Source organism: Balaenoptera borealis (genome assembly GCF_965194805.1).
Source record: "Balaenoptera borealis genome assembly, chromosome: 13".
Lineage (NCBI taxonomy): Eukaryota > Metazoa > Chordata > Mammalia > Artiodactyla > Balaenopteridae > Balaenoptera > Balaenoptera borealis.
In genome coordinates, this window is record NC_138870.1 from 78,802,759 (window position 1) to 78,819,689 (window position 16,931).

Below are 16,931 nucleotides of genomic sequence, written 5' to 3' on the forward strand. Positions count from 1 at the left end.
TCCCTCCTGAGATTTCAGCTGGAGCTTTACAGTGCTTTATTTGTTCATTTGTTTGTTTTTGGAAGGAATTGGTGAGAAAACTAGAGTAGGAACTGAGGCTTTGTTTGTGACTAGAGGTTTGGCTCTTGCAGGATTTGGCACCAGCAAGGTCCTGTTGCACAAAAGCTGTGCGCACCATTTACCTTGTATTCTGTGTGAATGGTGCTTCCTGGAGGACGTCAAAGCACACAGTGTAAACACTGCCCCTGAAGTTGTTCAGCATGGTGGCTATGGGTCCCAAAGTGTTATTAGAACAAGGAATCTCTGCTACGGACCTTCAGTGTTTGCTGATAAGCAAAACCGAAAAGAATTTTCCTTGACTTCCCTACTTCCTTTAACCCCTTTTGACATGTCTTTAGTCTGAACTGTACCTTTCAGCCTTTCAGTATTATGCCAGAGCCCTTTTCATGACCCAAGAAAATGGTCCAAGCCTTTCCAGAAAACCAGCTCTTCCCTGCAGCTGCAGGAAGCACCTGCCAGAGCATCACCTCAGAGCTGTGGGAGGAAAGGCCACCACACACAGTTTCCAACAACTTAGCTGTGAATCGGTGCATCTTTGCCATGGCCAGGGTGTGCCAGGAAACCTGGGCGAGGTATGAATGACCTTGGAAAGAGACTTGGCTCTATTTTTGTAGCTTCAGCCTTTCAGTGTTTTCTTTGCTACTCAAACCCAAACCTGAAAGCTCATTAGATTTCCAGGGTATGAATAATGTTGTTGCAGAAGTTTTCCCTGGAAGCTTATGGATGAGACCCTCGCCAAGCCCCCAAACTAGGGAGAATCCAGGTTCATTCCTCTCCCTTCCATGCTAAGGCAGAGAATAATTTAACAAGGCTCAGACATTGTTTTCAAGTAACTGTGGAAAATCCCATAACAACTGTGACACAGAAGTTTATGTTTGTATATAAAATATATACAGCATCCAAAGATATTTAGGGAAAAGAATGGAGGATGCACTGTTGTAATGATGACATATGATACTTTTATAATGCATAATGCTTTGCCAAGCACTTTCTCAAACAACTTTTTTTTTTTAAATTTATTTTATTTATTTATTTTTGGCTGTGTTAGGTTTTCGTTGCTGCATGCGGGCTTTCTCTAGTTGCAGCGAGCAGGGGCTACTCTTCATTGCAGTGCACGTGCTTCTCATTGTGGTGGCTTCTCTTATTGCAGAGCATGGCTCTAGGCTCACGGGCTTCAGTAGTTGTGGCACGAGGGATCAGTAGTTGTGGCTCGCGGGCTCTAGAGGGCAGTCCCAGTAGTTGTGGCACACGGGCTTAGTTGCTCCGCGGCATGTGGGATCTTCCCGGACCAGGGCTCGAACCCGTGTTCCCTGTATTGGCAGGCAGATTCTCAACCACTGCACCACCAGGGAAGCCCTATACTATTTTAATGACTGTAGCTTTGTAGTATAGTCTGAAGTCAGGGAGTCTGGTTCCTCCAGCTCCATTTTTCTTTCTCAAGATTGCTTTGGCTATTTGGGGTCTTTTGTATCTCCATACAAATTTTAAGATGATTTGTTCTAGCTCCGTAAAAAATGCCATTGGTAATTTGATAGGGATTGCATTGAATCTGTAGATTGCTTTGGGTAGTATACTCATTTTCACAATGTTGATTCTTCCAATCCAAGAACATGGTATATCTCTCCATCTGTTGGTATCATCTTTAATTTCTTTCATCAGTGTCTTATAGTTTTCTGCATACAGGTCTTTTGTCTCCCTAGGTAGGTTTATTCCTAGGTAGTTTATTCTTTTTGTTGTAATGGTAAATGGAAGTGTTTCCATAATTTCTCTTTCAGATTTTTCATCATTAGTGTATAGGAATGCAAGAGATTTCTGTGCATTAATTTTGTATCCTGCTACTTTACCAAATTCATTGATTAGCTCTAGGAGTTTTCTGGTAGCATCTTTAGGATTCTCTATGTATAGTATCATGTCATCTGCAAACAGTGACAGCTTTACTTCTTCTTTTCCGATTTGGATTCCTTTTATTTCTTTGTCTTCTCTGATTGCTGTGGCTAACACTTCCAAAACTATGCTGAATAATAGTGGTGAGAGTGGGCAACCTTGTCTTGTTCCTGATCTTAGTGGAAATGGTTTCAGTTTTTCACCATTGAGGACAATGTTGGCTGTGGGTTTGTCATATATGGCCTTTATTATGTTGAGGAAAGTTCCCTCTATGCCTACTTTCTGGAGGGTTTTTATCATAAATGGGTGTTGAATTTTGTTGAAAGCTTTCTCTGCATCTATTGAGATGATCATATGGTTTTTCTCCTTCAATTTGTTAATATGGTGTATCACATTGATTGATTTGCGTATGTTGAAGAATCCTTGCATTCCTGGGATAAACCCCACTTGATCATGGTGTATGATCCTTTTAATGTGCTGTTGGATTCTGTTTGCTAGTATTTTGTTGAGGATTTTTGCATCTATGTTCATCAGTGATATTGGCCTGTAGTTTTCTTTCTTTGTGACATCTTTGTCTGGTTTTGGTATCAGGGTGATGGTGGCCTCGTAGAATGAGTTTGGGAGTGTTCCTCCCTCTGCAATATTTTGGAAGAGTTTGAGAAGGATAGGTGTTAGCTCTTCTCTAAATGTTTGATAGAATTCACCTGTGAAGCCATCTGGTCCTGGGCTTTTGTTTGTTGGAAGGTTTTTAATCACAGTTTCAATTTCAGTGCTTGTGATTGGTCTGTTCATATTTTCTATTTCTTCCTGGTTCAGTCTTGGCAGGTTGTGCATTTCTAAGAATCTGTCCATTTCTTCCAGGTTGTCCATTTTATTGGCATAGAGTTGCTTGTAGTAATCTCTCCTGATCGTTTGTATTTCTGCAGTGTCAGTGGTTACTTCTCCTTTTTCATTTCTAATTCTATTGATCTGAGTCTTCTCCCTTTTTCTCTTGATTAGTCTGGCTAATGGTTTATCAATTTTGTTTATCTTCTCAAAGAACTAGCTTTTAGTTTCATTGATTTTTGCTATTGTTTCCTTCATTTCTTTTTCATTTATTTCTGACCTGATCTTTATAATTTCTTTCCTTCTGCTAGCTTTGGGGTTTTTTTGTTCTTCTTTCTCTAATTGCTTTAGGTGCAAGGTTAGGTTGTTTATTCGAGATGTTTCCTGTTTCTTGAGGTAGGCTTGTATTGCTATCAACTTCCCTCTTAGCACTGCTCTTGCTGCGTCCCATAGGTTTTGGGTCGTTGTATCTCCATTGTCATTTGTTTCTAGGTATTTTTTGATTTCCCCTTTGATTTCTTCAGTGATCACTTCGTTATTAAGTAGTGTATTGTGTAGCCTCCATGTGTTTGTATTTTTTACACATCTTTTCCGGTAATTGATATCTAGTCTCATAGCGTTGTGGTCGGAAAAGATACTTGATACGATTTCAATTTTCTTAAATTTACCAAGGCTTGATTTGTGACCCAAGATATGATCTATCCTGGAGAATGTTCCATGAGCACTTGAGAAAAATGTGTATTCTGTTGTTTTTGGGTGGAATGTCCTATAAATATCAATTAAGTGCATCTTGTTTAATGTATCATTTAAAGCTTGTGTTTCCTTATTTATTTTCATTTTGGATGATCTGTCCACTGGTGAAAGTGGGGTGTTAAAATCCCCTACTATGATTGTGTTGCTGTCGATTTCCCCTTTTATGGCTGTTAGTATTTGCCTTATGTATTGAGGTGCTCCTATGTTGGGTGCATAAATATTTACAATTGTTATACCTTCCTCTTGGATCGATCCCTTGATCATTATATAGTGTCCTTCTTTGTCTCTTGTAATAGTCTTTATTTTAAAGTCTATTTTGTCTGATATGAGAATTGCTACTCCAGCTTTCTTTTGATTTCCATTTGCATGGAATATCTTTTTCCATCCCCTCACTTTCAGTCTGTATGTGTCTCTAGGTCTGAAGTGGGTCTCTTGTAGACAGCATATATATGGGTCTTGTTTTTGTATCCATTCAGCCAGTCTGTGTCTTTTGGTGGGAGCATTTAATCCATTTACATTCAAGGTAATTATCGATATGTATGTTCCTATTCCCATTTTCTTAAATGTTTTGGGTTTGTTATTGTAGGTGTTTTCCTTCTCTTGTGTTTCTTGCCTAGAGAAGTTCCTTTAGCATTTGTTGTAAAGCTGGTTTGGTGGTGCTGAACTCTCTTAGCTTTTGCTTGTCTGTAAAGGTTTTAATTTCTCCATCGAATCTGAATGAGATCCTTGCTGGGTAGAGTAATCTTGGTTGTAGGCTTTTCTCCTTCATGACTTTAAGTATATCCTGCCACTCCCTTCTGGCTTGCAGAGTTTCTGCTGAAAGATCAGATGTTAACCTTATGGGGATTCCCTTGTGTGTTATTTGTTGTTTTTCCCTTGCTGCCTTTAATATGTTTTCCTTATATTTAATTTTTGACAGTTTGATTAATATGTGTCCTGGCGTGTTTCTCCTTGGGTTTATCCTGTATGGGACTCTCTGTGCTTCCAGGACTTGATTAACTATTTCCTTTCCCATATTAGGGAAGTTTTCAACTATAGTCTCTTCAAATATTTTCTCAGTCCCTTTCTTTTTCTCTTTTTCTTCTGGGACCCCTATAATTCGAATGTTGGTGCGTTTAATGTTGTCCCAGAGGTCTCTGAGACTGTCCTCAGTTCTTTTCATTCTTTTTTCTTTATCCTGCTCTGCAGTAGTTATTTCCACCATTTTATCTTCCAGGTCACTTATCCTTTCTTCTGCCTCAGTTATTTTGCTATTGATCCCATCTAGAGTATTTTTAATTTCATTTATTGTGTTTTTCATCATTGCTTGGTTCCTCTTTAGTTCTTCTACATCCTTGTTAAGTGTTTCTTGCATTTTGTCTATTCTATTTCCAAGATTTTGGATCATCCTTACTATCATTATTCTGAATTCTTTTTCAGGTAGACTACCTATTTCCTCTTCATTTGTTAAGTCTGGTGTGTTTTGACCCTGCTCCTTCATCTGCTGTGTGTTTTTCTGTCGTCTCATTTTGCTTATCTTACTGTGTTTGGGGTCTCCTTTTCACAGGCTGCAGGTTCGTAGTTCCTGTTGTTTTTGGTATCTGTCCCCAGTGGCTAAGGTTGGTTCAGTGGGTTGTGTAGGCTTCCTGGTGGAGGGAACTAGTGCCTGTGTTCTGGTGGATGAGGCTGGATCTTGTCTTTCTGGTGGGCACGTCCACGTCTGGTGGTGTATTTTGGGGTGTCTGTGGCCTTATTATGATTTTAGGCCGCCTCTCTGCTAATGGATGGGGCTGTGTTCCTGTCTTGCTAGTTGTTTGGCATGTTGTTTGGGTGTCCAGCACTGTAGCTTGCTGGTCGTTGAGTGAAGCTGGGTCTTGATGTTGAGATGGAGATCTCTGAGAGATTTTTGCCGTTTGGTATTACGTGGAGCTGGGAGGTCTCTTGTGGACCAGTGTCCTGAAGTTGGCTCTCCCACCTCAGAGGCACGGCCCTGATGCCTGGCTGGAGCACCAAGAGCCTTTCGTCCACACGGCTCAGAGTAAAAGGGAGAAAAAATAGAAAGAAAGAAAGAAAGAAAGAGGCTATAATATAGTGAAGTAAAATAAAGCTATTATAAAGCAAAGCTATACAGACAAAATCTCACCCAGAAGCATATACATATACACTCACAAAAAAAAGGAAAAGGGGAAAAATTAATATATCCTGCTCCCAAAGTCCACCTCCTGAATTTGGGATGATTCGTTGTCTATTCAGGTATTCAACAGATGCAGGCACATCAAGTTGTTTGTGGAGTTTTAATCCGCTGCTTCTGAGGCTGCTGGGAGCGATTTCCCCTTCTCTTCTCTGTTCGCACAGCTCCTGGGGTTCAGCTTTGGATTTGGACCCGCCTCTGCATGTAGGTCGCCTGAGGGCGTCTATTCCCCGCCCAGACAGGACGGGGTTAAAGGAGCAGCTGCTTCGGGGGCTCTGGCTCACCCAGGCCGCGGGGAGGGAAGGGTACAGAGGAGGCGGGGCGAGCCTGCGGCGGCAGAGGCCGGCGTGACGTTGCACCAGCCTGAGGCGTGCAGTGTGTTCTACCGGGGAAGTTGTCCCCAGATCACGGGACCCTGGCAGTGGCGGGCTGCACAGGCTACCGGGAGGGGCGGTGTGGAGAGTGACCTGTGCTCGCACACAGGCTTTTTGGAGGCGGCAGCAGCAGCCCCAGCGTCTCACGCCCGTCTCTGGGGTCCACGCTGATTGCCGCGGCTCGCGCCCGTCTCTGGAGTTCGTTTAGGCGGCGCTCTGAATCCCCTCTCCTTGCGCGCCGCGAAACAAAGAGGCAAGAAAAAGTCTCTTGCCTCTTCGGCAGCTGCAGACTTTTTCCCGGTCTCCCTCCCAGCCAGCTGTGGTGCGCTAACCCCTTCAGGCTGTGTTCACGCCGCCAACCCCAGTCCTCTCCCTGCGATCATACCGAAGCCCGAGCCTCAGCTCCCAGCCCCGCCCGCCCCTGCGGGTGAGCAGACAAGCATCTCGGGCTGGTGAGTGCTGCTCGGCGCCGAGCCTCTGTGCGGGAGTCTCTCCGTTTTTTCCTCTGCGCCCCTGTCGCTGTGGGGTCTGCGCTGATAGCCGTGGCTCGCGCCCGCCTCTGGGGTCCGTGCTGATAGCCGCGGCTCGCGCCCGTCTCTGGAGTTCGTTTAGGCGGCGCTCTGAATCCCCTCTCCTCGCGCACCAGGAAACAAAGAGGGAAGAAAAAGTCTCTTGCCTCTTCGGCAGCTGCAGACTTTTTCCCCGGACTCCCTCCCGGCTAGCTGTGGTGCACTAACCCCTTCAGGCTGTGTTCACGCCGCCAACCCCAGTCCTCTCCCTGCGATCATACCGAAGCCCGAGCCTCAGCTCCCAGCCGCCGACCGCCCTGGCGGGTGAGCAGACAAGCCTCTCGGGCTGGTGAGTGCTGCTCGGCACCGCTCCTCCGTGCGGGAACCTCTCCGCTTTGCCCTCCGCACCCCATTGGCTGCGCTCTCCTCTGTGGCTCCGAAGCTTCCCCCCTCTGCCACCCGCAGTCTCCGCCCGCGAAGGGGCTTCCTAGTGCGTGGAAATCTTTCCTCCTTCACAGCTCCCTCCCACTGGTGCAGGTGCCGTCCCTATTCTTTTGTCTCTGTTATTTCTTTTTTCTTTTGCCCTACCCAAGTATGGGGGGAGTTTCTTGCCTTTTTGGAGGTCGGACATTTTCTGCCAGCGTTCAGTGGGTGTTCTGTAGGAGCAGTTCCACGTGTAGATGTATTTCTACTGTATCTGTGGGAAGGAAGGTGATCTCCGCGTCTTACTCTTCCGCCATCTTCTCTCCTCCCCTCTTTCATTTCTTATTTCGTTTATTTGGGTACTCTCTTTTCTTCTCTCTTTTTTTTTTTCCCTGCATGTTTTTGTGGTCTCATTCATTGATGCCTTCTGTTTGCAGTGCCCAGTCAAAGCCTTGGTAGTACAGAGATAGACAAGGATAGCGAAATGTTTAAAAGTGCAAGTTGTGAAGTGAGAACGTCAGACACTCAAAGTCAGACAAAATCACTGACCCACCACTTATGGACTGTGTGACTTTGAGCAAATTACCCAACCTCTCTGAGTCCAATTTAATGGATTATCCTACTTTTCCTCACTGATTTTTTTTTAACATCTTTATTGGAGTATAATTGCTTTACAATGGTGTGTTAGTTTCTGCTTTATAACAAAGTGAATCAGTTATACATATACATATGTTCCCATATCTCTTCCCTCTTGCATCTCCCTCCCTCCCACCCCTCTAGGTGGTCACAAAGCACCGAGCTGATCTCCCTGTACTATGCGGCTGCTTCCCACTAGCTATCTATTTTACATTTGGTAGTGTATATATGTCCATGCCACTCTCTCACCCTGTCACATCTTACCCCTCCCCCTCTCCATATCCTCACGTCCCTTCTCTACTAGGTCTGCGTCTTTACTCCCATCTTGCCACTAGGTTTTTCATGACCTTTTTTTTTTTTTTTTCCCTTAGATTCCATATATATGTGTTAGCATACTGTATTTGTTTTTCTCTTTCTGGCTTACTTCACTCTGTATGACAGACTCTAACTCCATCCACCTCACTACAAATACCTCCATTTCGTTTCTTTTTATGGCTGAGTAATATTCCTTTGTATGTATGTGCCACATCTTCTTTGTCCATTCATGTGTCGATGGACACTTAGGTTGCTTCCATGTCCTGGTTGTTGGAAAGAGAGCTGCAATGAACATTGTGGTACATGACTCTTTTTGAATCATGGTTTTCTCAGGGTGTATGCCCAGTAGTGGGATTGCAGGGTCATATGGTAGTTCTATTTTTAGTTTTTTAAGGAACCTCCATACTGTTCTCCATAGTGGCTGTATCAATTTACATTCCCACCAACAGTGCAAGAGTGTTCCCTTTTCTCCACACCCTCTCCAGCATTTATTGTTTCTAGATTTTTTGATGATGGCCATTCTGACCGGTGTGAGATGATATCTCATTGTAGTTTTGATTTGCATTTCTCTAATGATTAATGATGTTGAGCATTCTTTCATGTGTCTGTTGGCAATCTGTATATCTTCTTTGGAGAAATGTCTGTTCAGGTCTTCTGCCCATTTTTGGATTCGGTTGTTTGTTTCTTTGAAATTGAGCTGCATGAGCTGCTTGTAAATTTTGGAGATTAATCCTTTGTCAGTTGCTTCATTTGCAAATATTTTCTCCCATTCTGAGGGTTGTCTTTTGGTCTTGTTTATGGTTTCCTATGCTGTGCAAAAGCTTTTAAGTTTCATTAGGTCCCATTTGTTTATTTGTGTTTTTATTTCCATTTTTCTAGGATGTGGGTCAAAAAGGATCTTGCTGTGACTTATGTCATAGACTGTTCTGCCTATGTTTTCCTCTAAGAGTTTGATAGTGTCTGGCCTTACATTTACGTCTTTAATCCATTTTGAGTTTATTTTTGTGTATGGTATTAGGGAGTGTTCTAATTTCATACTTTTACATGAACCTGTCCAGTTTTCCCAGCACCACTTATTGAAGAGGCTGTCTTTTCTCCACTGTATAAGCTTGCCTCCTTTATCAAAGATAAGGTGACCATATGTGCGTGGGTTTATCTCTGGGCTTTCTATCCTTTTCCATTGATCTATGTTTCTGTTTTTGTGCCAGTACCAAACTGTCTTGATTACTGTAGCTTTGTAATATAGTCTGAAGTCAGGGAGCCTGATTCCTCCAGCTCCATTTTTCGTTCTCAAGATTACTTTGGCTATTCAGGGTCTTTTGTGTTTCCATACAAATTGTGAAATTTTTTGTTCTAGGTCTGTGAAAAATGCCAGTGGTAGTTTGATAGGGATTGCATTGAATCTGTAGATTGCTTTGGGTAGTAGAGTCATTTTCACAATGTTGATTCTTCCAATCCAAGAACATGGTACATCTCTCCATCTATTTGTATCATCTTTAATTTCTTTCATCAGTGTCTTATAATTTTCTGCATACAGGTCTTTTGTCTCCTTAGGTAGGTTTATTCCTAGATATTTAATTCTTTTTGTTGCAGTGGTAAACGGGAGTGTTTTCTTAATTTCACTTTCAGATTTCTCCTCATTAGTGTACAGGAATGCAAGAGATTTCTGTGCATTAATTTGTATCCTGCTACTTTACCAAATTCATTGATTAGCTCTAGGAGTTTTCTGGTAGCATCTTTAGGATTCTCTATGTATAGTATCATGTCATCTGCAAACAGTGACAGCTTTACTTCTTCTTTTCCAGTTTGGATTCCTTTTATTTCTTTGTCTTCTCTGATTGCTGTGGCTAAAACTTCCAAAACTATGCTGAATAATAGTGGTGAGAGTGGGCAACCTTGTCTTGTTCCTGATCTTAGTGGAAATGGTTTCAGTTTTTCACCATTGAGGACAATGTTGACTGTGGGTTTGTCATATATGGCCTTTATTATGTCTCTATGCCTACTTTCTGCAGGGCTTTTATCATAAATGGGTGTTGAATTTTGTCGAAAGCTTTCTCTGCATCTATTGAGATGATCACATGGTTTTTCTCCTTCAATTTGTTAATATGATGTATCACGTTGATTGATTTGCGTATATTGAAGAATCCTTGCATTCCTGGAATAAACCCCACTTGATCATGGTGTATGATCCTTTTAATGTGCTGTTGGATTCTGTTTGCTAGTATTTTGTTGAGGATTTTTGCATCTGTGTTCATCAGTTATATTGGCCTGTAGTTTTCTTTCTTTGTGACATCTTTGTCTGGTTTTGGTATCAGGGTGATGGTGGCCTCGTAGAATGAGTTGAGGAGTGTTCCTTCCTCTGCAATATTTTGGAAGAGTTTGAGAAGGATAGGTGTTAGCTCTTCTGTAAATGTTTGACAGAATTCGCCTGTGAAGCCATCTGGTCCTGGGCTTTTGTTTGTTGGAAGATTTTTAATCACAATTTCAATTTCAGTGCTTGTGATTGGTCTGTTCATATTTTCTATTTCTTCCTGGTTCAGTTTTGGCAGGTTGTGCATTTCTAAGAATTTATCCATTTCTTCCAGGTTGTCCATTTTATTGGCATAGAGTTGCTTGTAGTAACCTCTCCTGATCGTTTGTATTTCTGCAGTGTCAGTTGTTACTTCTCCTTTTTCATTTCTAATTCTATTGATTTGAGTCGTCTCCCTTTTTTCTTGATGAGTCTGGCTAATGGTTTATCAATTTTGTTTATCTTCTCAAAGAACCAGCTTTTAGTTTTATTGATCTTTGCTATAGTTTCCTTCATTTCTTTTTCATTTATTTCTGATCTGATCTTTATGATTTCTTTCCTTTTGCTAGCTTTGGGGTTTTTTTGTTCTTCTTTCTCTAATTGCTTTAGGTGCAAGGTTAGGTTGTTTTTTCGAGATGTTTCCTGTTTCTTGATGTAGGCTTGTATTGCTATAAACTTCCCTCTTAGAACTGCTTTTGCTGCATCCCATAGGTTTTGGGTCGTCGTGTCTCCATTGTCATTTGTTTCTAGTTATTTTTTGATTTCCTCTTTGATTTCTTCAGTGATCACTTCATTATTAAGTAGTGTATTGTGTAGCCTCCATGTGTTTGTATTTTTTTACAGATCTTTTCCTGTAATTGATATCTAGTCTCATAGCGCTGTGGTCGGAAAAGATACTTGATACGATTTCAATTTTCTTAAATTTACCAAGGTTTGATTTGTGACCCAAGATATGATCTATCCTGGAGAATGTTCCATGCGCACTTGAGAAAAATGTGTATTCTGTTGTTTTTGGGTGGAATGTCCTATAAATATCAATTAAGTCCATCTTGTTTAATGTATCATTTAAAGCTTGTGTTTCCTTATTTATTTTCATTTTGGATGATCTGTCCATTGGTGAAAGTGGGGTGTTAAAGTCCCCTACTATGATTGTGTTGCTGTCGATTTCCCCTTTTATGGCTGTTAGTATTTGCCTTATGTATTCAGGTGCTTCTATGTTGGGTGCATAAATATTTACAATTGTTATACCTTCTTCTTGGATCGATCCCTTGATCATTATATAGTGTCCTTCTTTGTCTCTTGTAATAGTTTTTATTTTAAAGTCTATTTTGTCTGGTATGAGAATTGCTACTCCAGCTTTCTTTTGATTTCCATTTGCATGGAATATCTTTTTCCATCCCCTCACTTTCAGTCTGTATGTGTCTCTAGGTCTGAAGTGGGTCTCTTGTAGACAGCATATATATGGGTCTTGTTTTTGTATCCATTCAGCCAGCCTGTGTCTTTTGGTGGGAGCATTTAATCCATTTACATTCAAGGTAATTATTGATATGTATGTTCCTATTCCCATTTTCTTAAATGTTTTGGGTTTGTTATTGTAGGTGTTTTCCTTCTCTTGTGTTTCTTGCCTAGAGAAGTTCCTTTAGCATTTGTTGTAAAGCTGGTTTGGTGGTGCTGAACTCTCTTAGCTTTTGCTTGTCTGTAAAGGTTTTTAATTTCTCCATCAAATCTGAATGAGATCCTTGCTGGGTAGAGTAATCTTGGTTGTAGGTTTTTCTCCTTCATGACTTTAAGTATATCCTGCCACTCCCTTCTGGCTTGCAGAGTTTCTGCTGAAAGATCAGCTGTTAACCTTATGGGGATTTCCTTGTGTGTTATTTGTTGTTTCTCCCTTGCTGCTTTTAATATTTTTTCATTGTATTCAATTTTTGATAGTTTGATTAACATGTGTCTTGGCATGTTTCTTCTTGGGTTTATCCTGTATGGGACTCTCTGTGCTTCCAGGACTTGATTAACTATATCCTTTCCCATATTAGGGAAGTTTTCAACTATAATCTCTTCAAATACTTTCTCAGTCCCTTTCTTTTTCTCTTCTTCTTCTGGGACCCCTATAATTCGAATGTTGGTGCGTTTAATGTTGTCCCAGAGGTCTCTGAGACTGTCCTCAGTTCTTTTCATTCTTTTTTCTTTATTCTGCTCTGCAGTAGTTATTTCCACTATTTTATCTTCCAGGTCACTTACCCGTTCTTCTGCCTCAGTTATTCTGCTATTGATCGCTTCTAGAGTATTTTTAATTTCATTTATTGTGTTTTTCATCGTTGCTTGGTTTCTCTTTAGTTCTTCTACGTCCTTGTTAAATGTTTCTTGCATTTTGTCTATTCTATTTCCAAGATTTTGGATCATCTTTACTGTCATTATTCTGAATTCTTTTTCACATAGACTGCCTATTTCCTCTTCATTTGTTAGGTCTGGTGTATTTTGACCCTGCTCCTTCCTTTGCTGTGTGTTTTTCTGTCGTCTCATTTTGCTTATCTTACTGTGTTTGGCGTCTCCTTTTCACAGGCTGCAGGTTTGTAGTTCCTGTTGTTTTTGGTGTCTGTCCCCAGTGGCTAAGGTTGGTTCAGTGGGTTGTGTAGGCTTCCTGGTGGAGGGGACTGGTGCCTGTGTTCTGGTGGATGAGGCTGGATCTTGTCTTTCTGGTGGGCATGTCCACGTCTGGTGATGTGTTTTGGGGTGTCTGTGGCCTCATTATGATTTCAGGCCGCCTCTCTGCTAATGGATGGGGCTGTGTTCCTGTCTTGCTAGTTGTTTGGCATAGGGTGTCCAGCACTGTAGCTTGCTGGTCATTGGGTGAAGCTGGGTCTTGATGTTGAGATGGAGATCTCTGAGAGATTTTTGCCGTTTGGTATTACGTGGAGCTGGGAGGTGTCTTGTGGACCAGTGTCCTGAAGTTGGCTCTCCCACCTCAGAGGCACAGCCCTGATGCCTAGCTGGAGCACCAAGAGGCTTTCATCCACACGGTTCAGAATAAAAGGGAGAAAAAATAGAAAGAAAGAAAGAGGATAAAATAAAGTAAAATAAAACAAAGCTATTATAATAAAAAATAAGAAAAAAAATTATTAAGAAAATTTTTATTAAGAAAAAAATTTTTTTAATTTTTTAAGATAAATTTATTAATTTTTATAAAAAGTAAGAAAAAAATTTATTAAGAAAAAATTTTTTTTAATTTTTTAAAATAAAAAGCAAGAAAAATAAATTTTTGAAGTAAAAAAAAAACGGACGGACCGAACCCTAGGACAAATGGTGAAAGCAAAGCTATACAGACAAAATCTCACCCAGAAGCATACACATGTACACTCACAAAAAAAGGAAAAGGGGAAAAATTAATATATCCTGCTCCCAAAGTCCACCTCCTGAATTTGGGATGATTTGTTGTCTATTCAGGTATTCAACAGATGCAGGTACATCAAGTTGTTTGTGGAGCTTTAATCCGCTGCTTCTGAGGCTGCTGGGAGAAACTTCCCTTCCTCTTCTTTGTTCGTACAGCTCCTGGTATTCAGCTTTGGATTTGGACCCGCCTCTGCATGTAGGTCGCCTGAGGGCGTCTGTTCTTCGCTCACACAGGACGGGGTTAAAGGAGCAGCTGCTTCGGGGGCTCTGGCTCACTCAGGAGGAGGGGAGGGAAGGGTATGTATGTGGGGCGAGCCTGAGGCAGCAACGGCTGGCGTGACGTTGCAGCAGCCTGAGACGCGCTGCGCATTCTCCCAGGGAAGTTGTCCCTGGATCACGGGACGCTGGCAGTGGCGGGCTGCACAGGCTCCCAGGATGGGCAGTGTGGAGAGTGACCTGCGCTCACACACAGGCTTCTTGGTGGCAGCAGCAGCAGCAGCCTTAGCGTCTCACGCCCGTCTCTGGAGCTCGTTTAGGTGGCGCTCTGAATCCCCTCTCCTTGCGCACCGCGAAACAAAGAGGCAAGAAAAAGTCTCTTGCCTCTTCGGCAGCTGCAGACTTTTTCCCGGACTCCCTCCCGGCTAGCTGTGGTGCACTAACCCCTTCAGGGTGTGTTCACGCTGCCAACCCCAGTCCTCTCCCTGCGATTCGACCTGAGCCTGAGCCTCAGCTCCCAGCCCCGCCCGCCCCTGCGGGTAAGCAGACAAGCCTCTCGGGCTGGTGAGTGCTGCTCGGCACCGATCCTCTGTGCGGGAATCTCTCCGCTTTGCCCTCCTCACCCCTGTGGCTGCGCTCTCCTCCGTGGCTCCGAAGCTTCCCCACTCTGCCACCCGCTGTCTCCGCCCGCGAAGGGGCTTCCTAGTGTGTGGAAACCTTTCCTCCTTCACAGCTCCCTCCCACTGGTGCAGGTCCCATCCCTATTCTTTTGTCTCTGTTATTTCTTTTTTCTTTTGCCCTATCCAAGTATGTGGGGAGTTTCTTGCCTTTTGGGAAGTCTGACGTCTTCTGCCAGCGTTCAGTGGGTGTTCTGTAGGAGCAGTTCCATGTGTAGATGTATTTCTAATGTATCTGTGGGAAGGAAGGTGATCTGCGCGTCTTACTCTTCTGCCATCTTGCCCAGACCCCTGATTTTTTTTAATATTTATTTATTTATTTTTGGCTGCGTTGGGTCTTCATTGCTGTGTGCGGGCTTTCTCTAGTTGCGGGAAGCAGGAGCTACTCTTCATTGTAGTGCGTGGGCTTCTCATTCGGTGGCGTCTCTTGTTGCAGAGCACGGGCTCCAGGCATGCAGGCTCAGTAGTTGTGGCACACAGGCTCAGTAGTTGTGGCTCACGGGCTCTAGAGCGCAGGCTCAGTAGTTGTGGTGCACAGGCTTAGTTGCTCTGCAGCATGTGGGATCTTCCCAGACCAGGGCTTGAACCCGTGTCCCCTGCATTGGAAGGCAGATTCTTAACCACTGTACCACCAGGGAAGTCCCCTCCCTTTTCTTCTTGATGAGCCTGGTCAGAGGTTTGTCAATTTTGTTTACCCTTTCAAAAAATCATCTCTTGATTTTATTGATTTGTTTCTATTGTTTTTTTGATTTCTATTTTATTTACTTCCTCTCTGATCTTTATTATTTCCTTCCTTCTGCTGACTGTAGGCTTTGTTTGTTCTTCTTTTTCTAATTCTTTTAGGTGGTAAGTTACGTTATTTGAGATTTTTTTTATTTTTTTGAAGAAGGCCTGTATCACTATGAACTTCCCTCATGGGACTGCTTTTGTTGCATCCCAGAGATTTTGTATGGTTGTGTTTTCATTGTCATTTGTCTCAAGATATTTTTTAATTTCCTTTTTGATTTCATTGTTGATCCATTGGTTTTTTAGTAGCCTGTTGTTTAGTCTCCATGTAATCATTTTTTTCTCGTTTCTCTTTCTGTGGTTGATTTCTAGTTTCATGCTGTTGTGATCAGAAAAGATGCTTGAAATAATTTCTGTCCTCTTACATATGTTCAGGCTTGCTTTGTGTCCTAGCATGTTTCCTATTACTTGTTTTCTCTATTTAGGAGCTCCTATATTGGGTGCATATATGTTAACAAGTGTAAGGTCCTCTTTTTGTATTGATTCTTTTATCATTTTATAGTGTCCTTCTTTATCTTTCTTTACGGCCTTTGTTTTAAAATCTATTTTGTCTCATACGAGTACTGCTACTCCCACTTTCTTCTCATTTCCATTTGCATAAAACACCTTTTTCCATCCCCTCACTTTCAATCTGTGTATCCTTTGCCCTAAAGTGGGTCTCTTGTAGGCAGCATATTGTAGGCTCTTGTTTTATTATCTAATCTGCCACTCTGTGTCTTTAGATTGGAACATTTTGTCCATTGACACTTAAGGTAATTGTTGATAGATATGTATTTATTGCCATTTTAAACCTTATTTTTCAGTTGATTTTATATTTCCTCTTTGTTCCTTTCTTTTTCTTTTTGTTTTTCTTCTTGTGGTTTGATGATTTTCTTTTGTATTATGCTGGAGTTCTTTTGTTTTTGGTTTTTCTGAGTCTGTTGTATGTTTCTGATTTTTTGTTGCCCTGCTTTACAAGTATGTTAACCCATTACTATATCTACTTGCATTAGACTCATAGTCATATAGGTTCAACCATATTCTGAAAAAAGTCTACATTTTCTTGCCCCTCCCCCCACATTTTATGATTTTGATGTCCTCTTTTATATCTTCATGTTTATCACTTTGCTCTTTATTGTAGTTATCATCGCTTTCACACACACACAAAATAATTGTAATCTATATACTGGCTTATTTAAGTGATTTATTTTCCAATTGTGATTTTCTCTTTCCTATAGATTCTTCTTTTCTATTTAGAGACCTTTCAATATTTCTTTTAGGATAGTTTAGTATTGCTGTGTTCTTTTAGTTTTCATTTCTTTTTGTTTTGTTAGTTTTGTTTGAGAACTTCTTTATCTCTCCTTCTATTCTAAATGATATTCTTGCTGGGTAGAATATCCTAAGTTGCAGGTTTTCCCCTTTCTGGACTTTGAACATATCTTGCCACTCCCCTCTGGCCTACAACATTTTCTGTAGAGAAATCAGCTGAATGCCTTATGTGGGTTCCGTTTTAACTAACTCTTTGTTTTTCTCTTTAGAATCCTCTCTTTAACTTTTGCTATTTTAATTTTAATACATCTTCGTGTAAGTCTGTTTGTGTTCATCTTGTTTGGGACTTTCCTGTACCTGGATATCTGTTTCCTTCTT

At 41.7% G+C, this 16,931-nt stretch overlaps 1 protein-coding gene and 1 long non-coding RNA gene across 2 annotated transcripts in view; one reads left to right on the plus strand and one right to left on the minus strand.

Annotated features, from left to right (window-relative positions):
- The window catches only part of LOC309609246, a 388,908-nt gene that overhangs the window by 40,935 nt on the left and 331,042 nt on the right, over positions 1-16,931 (minus strand). The window lies entirely within an intron of this gene.
- The window catches only part of PLEKHG7 (pleckstrin homology and RhoGEF domain containing G7), a 95,342-nt gene that overhangs the window by 40,750 nt on the left and 37,661 nt on the right, over positions 1-16,931 (plus strand). The window lies entirely within an intron of this gene.